This window comes from Strongylocentrotus purpuratus, unplaced genomic scaffold (genome assembly GCF_000002235.5).
Source record: "Strongylocentrotus purpuratus isolate Spur 01 unplaced genomic scaffold, Spur_5.0 spur5_scaffold_3, whole genome shotgun sequence".
Taxonomy (NCBI): domain Eukaryota; kingdom Metazoa; phylum Echinodermata; class Echinoidea; order Camarodonta; family Strongylocentrotidae; genus Strongylocentrotus; species Strongylocentrotus purpuratus.
The window spans coordinates 431714-438182 of NW_022145609.1; positions in this window are offsets into that span (position 1 = coordinate 431714).

Sequence of the window (6469 nt, forward strand, 5' to 3'; positions counted from 1 at the left end):
CTAACCCTAACCCTAACCCTAACCCTAACCCTAACCCTAACCCTAACCCTAACCCTAACCCTAACCCTAACCCTAACCCTAACCTAAACCCTAACCCAACCCTAACCCTAACCCTAACCCTAACCCTAACCCTAACCCTAACCCTAACCCTAACCCTAACCCTAACCCTAAACCCTAACCTAACCCTAACCCTAACCCTAACCCTAACCCTAACCCTAACCCTAACCCTAACCCTAACCCTAACCCTAACCCTAACCCTAACCCTAACCCTACCCTAACCCTAACCCTAACCCGAACCCTAACCCTAACCCTAACCCTAACCCTAACCTAACCCTAACCCTAACCCTAACCCTAACCCTAACCCTAACCCTAACCCTAACCCTAACCTAACCCTAACCCTAACCTAACCCTAACCCTAACCCTAACCCTAACCCTAACCCTAACCCTAACCCTAACCCTAACCCTAACCCTAACCCTAACCCTAACCCTAACCCTAACCCTAACCCTAACCCTAACCCTAACCCTAACCCTAACCCTAACCCTAACCCTAACCCTAACCCTAACCCTAACCCTAACCCTAACCCTAACCCTAACCCTAACCCTAACCCTAACCCTAACCCTAACCCTAACCCTAACCCTAACCCTAACCCTAACCCTAACCCTAACCCTAACCCTAACCTAACCCTAACCCTAACCCTAACCCTAACCCTAACCCTAACCCTAACCCTAACCCTAACCCTAACCCTAACCCTAACCCTAACCCTAACCCTAACCCTAACCCTAACCCTAACCCTAACCCTAACCCTAACCCTAACCCTAACCCTAACCCTAACCCTAACCCTAACCCTAACCCTAACCCTAACCCTAACCCTAACCCTAACCCTAACCCTAACCCTAACCCTAACCCTAACCCTAACCCTAACCCTAACCCTAACCCTAACCCTAACCCTAACCCTAACCCTAACCCTAACCCTAACCCTAACCCTAACCCTAACCCTAACCCTAACCCTAACCCTAACCCTAACCCTAACCCTAACCCTAACCCTAACCCTAACCCTAACCCTAACCCTAACCCTAACCCTAACCCTAACCCTAACCCTAACCCTAACCCTAACCCTAACCCTAACCCTAACCCTAACCCTAACCCTAACCCTAACCCTAACCCTAACCCTAACCCTAACCCTAACCCTAACCCTAACCCTAACCCTAACCCTAACCCTAACCCTAACCCTAACCCTAACCCTAACCCTAACCCTAACCCTAACCCTAACCCTAACCCTAACCCTAACCCTAACCCTAACCCTAACCCTAACCCTAACCCTAACCCTAACCCTAACCCTAACCCTAACCCTAACCCTAACCCTAACCCTAACCCTAACCCTAACCCTAACCCTAACCCTAACCCTAACCCTAACCCTAACCCTAACCCTAACCCTAACCCTAACCCTAACCCTAACCCTAACCCTAACCCTAACCCTAACCCTAACCCTAACCCTAACCCTAACCCTAACCCTAACCCTAACCCTAACCCTAACCCTAACCCTAACCCTAACCCTAACCCTAACCCTAACCCTAACCCTAACCCTAACCCTAACCCTAACCCTAACCCTAACCCTAACCCTAACCCTAACCCTAACCCTAACCCTAACCCTAACCCTAACCCTAACCCTAACCCTAACCCTAACCCTAACCCTAACCCTAACCCTAACCCTAACCCTAACCCTAACCCTAACCCTAACCCTAACCCTAACCCTAACCCTAACCCTAACCCTAACCCTAACCCTAACCCTAACCCTAACCCTAACCCTAACCCTAACCCTAACCCTAACCCTAACCCTAACCCTAACCCTAACCCTAACCCTAACCCTAACCCTAACCCTAACCCTAACCCTAACCCTAACCCTAACCCTAACCCTAACCCTAACCCTAACCCTAACCCTAACCCTAACCCTAACCCTAACCCTAACCCTAACCCTAACCCTAACCCTAACCCTAACCCTAACCCTAACCCTAACCCTAACCCTAACCCTAACCCTAACCCTAACCCTAACCCTAACCCTAACCCTAACCCTAACCCTAACCCTAACCCTAACCCTAACCCTAACCCTAACCCTAACCCTAACCCTAACCCTAACCCTAACCCTAACCCTAACCCTAACCCTAACCCTAACCCTAACCCTAACCCTAACCCTAACCCTAACCCTAACCCTAACCCTAACCCTAACCCTAACCCTAACCCTAACCCTAACCCTAACCCTAACCCTAACCCTAACCCTAACCCTAACCCTAACCCTAACCCTAACCCTAACCCTAACCCTAACCCTAACCCTAACCCTAACCCTAACCCTAACCCTAACCCTAACCCTAACCCTAACCCTAACCCTAACCCTAACCCTAACCCTAACCCTAACCCTAACCCTAACCCTAACCCTAACCCTAACCCTAACCCTAACCCTAACCCTAACCCTAACCCTAACCCTAACCCTAACCCTAACCCTAACCCTAACCCTAACCCTAACCCTAACCCTAACCCTAACCCTAACCCTAACCCTAACCCTAACCCTAACCCTAACCCTAACCCTAACCCTAACCCTAACCCTAACCCTAACCCTAACCCTAACCCTAACCCTAACCCTAACCCTAACCCTAACCCTAACCCTAACCCTAACCCTAACCCTAACCCTAACCCTAACCCTAACCCTAACCCTAACCCTAACCCTAACCCTAACCCTAACCCTAACCCTAACCCTAACCCTAACCCTAACCCTAACCCTAACCCTAACCCTAACCCTAACCCTAACCCTAACCCTAACCCTAACCCTAACCCTAACCCTAACCCTAACCCTAACCCTAACCCTAACCCTAACCCTAACCCTAACCCTAACCCTAACCCTAACCCTAACCCTAACCCTAACCCTAACCCTAACCCTAACCCTAACCCTAACCCTAACCCTAACCCTAACCCTAACCCTAACCCTAACCCTAACCCTAACCCTAACCCTAACCCTAACCCTAACCCTAACCCTAACCCTAACCCTAACCCTAACCCTAACCCTAACCCTAACCCTAACCCTAACCCTAACCCTAACCCTAACCCTAACCCTAACCCTAACCCTAACCCTAACCCTAACCCTAACCCTAACCCTAACCCTAACCCTAACCCTAACCCTAACCCTAACCCTAACCCTAACCCTAACCCTAACCCTAACCCTAACCCTAACCCTAACCCTAACCCTAACCCTAACCCTAACCCTAACCCTAACCCTAACCCTAACCCTAACCCTAACCCTAACCCTAACCCTAACCCTAACCCTAACCCTAACCCTAACCCTAACCCTAACCCTAACCCTAACCCTAACCCTAACCCTAACCCTAACCCTAACCCTAACCCTAACCCTAACCCTAACCCTAACCCTAACCCTAACCCTAACCCTAACCCTAACCCTAACCCTAACCCTAACCCTAACCCTAACCCTAACCCTAACCCTAACCCTAACCCTAACCCTAACCCTAACCCTAACCCTAACCCTAACCCTAACCCTAACCCTAACCCTAACCCTAACCCTAACCCTAACCCTAACCCTAACCCTAACCCTAACCCTAACCCTAACCCTAACCCTAACCCTAACCCTAACCCTAACCCTAACCCTAAACCCTAACCCTAACCCTAACCCTAACCCTAACCCTAACCCTAACCCTAACCCTAACCCTAACCCTAACCCTAACCCTAACCCTAACCCTAACCCTAACCCTAACCCTAACCCTAACCCTAACCCCTAACCCTAACCCTAACCCTAACCCTAACCCTAACCCTAACCCTAACCCTAACCCTAACCCTAACCCTAACCCTAACCCCTAACCCTAACCCTAACCCTAACCCTAACCCTAACCCTAACCCTAACCCTAACCCTAACCCATATGGCCTGAAACGGATGTAAAAAAAAATTGGGATGATTTGGAGCATTTTAATTTTTTTCGCGCGCGTAAACGCGCGGACATAAGCGTACGCGCATTTTTGCGCGCATTTATTGACTTGAAATTGACCGGACGGATATTGAGTTTAATCATGATAAATATCAATGAAAAATGGCTTTCCTTTATGAAGATATGATCATAAGTTGATTTTCACAAAATGGCGCCTGGATGACGTCACGATGACCTTGACTGTCTATATTAGGAGCTTCTATCTATTCTAAAGAGTTACAATGAATTTTATATAGGCATGTTTTTGCCCATGTATTGTGGATAAAGATAACGCAAATCCGCGCGTGCTGTCAACTTTGACGGACGCTCATTGCGTTAATAAAAGGTGAACAAATTATCAAAATGCTTGGAAAAATGTACCGAATATGATGACAGAAAAAAATCGGCGATTCTATGTTGCAAAATGCCAGTACGCGCGAAAACGCGCGCGCATGCGCGTGTGCGTAATTTTTTTATCAAATGCTCCATAATGCCTGAAACGTATGCAAAAAAAAATTGGGATGATTTGGAGCATTTTAAATTTTTGCGCGCGCGTAAACGCGCGGACGAACGCGCACGCGCGCATTTGCGCACTTTTATTGACCTCAACTTGACCGGACGGATATTTATCTTAATCGTGATAATTATGAATGAGAAATACTTTTCCGTTATGAAGATATGATCATTAGTTGATTTTCACAAAATGGCGCCTGGATGACGTCACGATCATTTTGACTCTCCAAAAAGTCACGCAGTTCTAAGTTAGACTAAGATCTATCATCATGGCAAGTTTCATGATAATGGCTTTATTCAGTCTTGAGATATCTTGCGAACAAATTCGAGGAAGAATAATAAAAATAAATAATAATAATAATAAAGAAAAATCTTGACGAAATCAAAAGGTGATACGTAGACTTCGTTACGTATCACCTAATAAAGAAAAATCTTGACGAAATCAAAAGGTGATACGTTGACTTCGTTACGTATCACCTAATAAATAATAAAAATCTTGACGAAATCAAAAGGTGATACGTATATTTCATACGTATCACCTAATAACATAATGGGAGTGAAGGGATGGGCTAAAAAGGAGTATGGTCCTTATGCTAGAGCCCATCCCTCAGTATAATATAAATAAAAGGTAAATTAAATGTTGTACAATTGGAAGCATGACAAAAAGAGGGAAAACAAGGGGGGTGGGGGGGTTAAGAGCCTGGTGAGTTAAAGCACGTAGGATTCAATTAAATACATTTTATATTTTAGTTTAAAAGTTTGAAGACTTTTGCAATTTCTTATATTTATTGGAATGGAATTCCAAATTTTTGGACCATCGAAAGATATTGACTTTTTCATTAAAGTTGTTTTAATTTGAGGTAAGTGGAAATTAGATGCATTACTAGTTTCATAATCATGAAAGGTCGAATTCAAATTAAAATACTTTAGAATACTTTAAACGAACTTAAATAAACGAACTTGAACTTGAACTAAAACACCTTACGGCAGGAGATTTCACCTTTGTGTGCAACACTACTATTCTAAATCTTATACAAAACCCTATCCAATCCGTAGACCCTGATGTGATCGCATCATTACATGTTCGCTCTCTGATGCAGTTATACATACATTTAAAAAAAAGAACTCATTTCTCATGCATTGTGTTGAAATTGAAACAATCACATTTTTTTCCTTCTTCTTCTTCCTTTTTTTCTCTCTTTTTTTTTGTAATCTCAGGGGGGGGGGGGATATTTGTACAGGCCATCCCCCCTCCTTCAAGCGAGGGGGGATGCATCCCCCCAGGCGCGGATCCAGGATTTCTTAGGGGAGGGGGCCCAACTTTTTTTTTTTTTGCTCCCGAAAATTTGAAACGCGCCGGCCAAAAATTCGTTCAGTGGGGGGGGGGGGGGGGGGGGGGGGGGGGGGGGGGGGGGGGGGGGGGGGGGGGGGGGGGGGGGGGGGGGGGGGGGGGGGGGGGGGGGGGGGGGGTAGTGAGCACATTTTTTTTTTTTTTGATCCTCAAAAAAAAATTCGATTTGCACCCTCCCGCCCCCCCCCCCCCCTTGAGCGCCAGGGGGGGGGGGCCAACCCCCCAAAAAGGTAAAAATCACGTGATTTTACATGATTTTTTTTCTCAAGGGGGGGGCCCGGGCCCCCCGGGCCCCCCCCCCCCCCCTGGATCCGCCACTGCATCCCCCCATCCCCCCCGGGATTTACGCCCCTGTTTAGACCCCAACCCTTGTTCTACGCGTCTTCTCCACTTATTTTATTCTCATGTTATTGACATTTTTTATAACTTTTATATGTTTGTTAAAATTTGTTTATTTTACATGAAAGTATTTTATAAATTAAACTTGAATGAATTGGGTGTTTAATTATAATAATAATAATAATATTGGATATTTATATAGCGCACATATCCACCCTGCAGGGTGCTCAAAGCGCTCCAATATTACCCCGGCTCTGCTAGGCTATCTATTTCAGGAGAGGCTCCTGGCTTATAATAGAATCT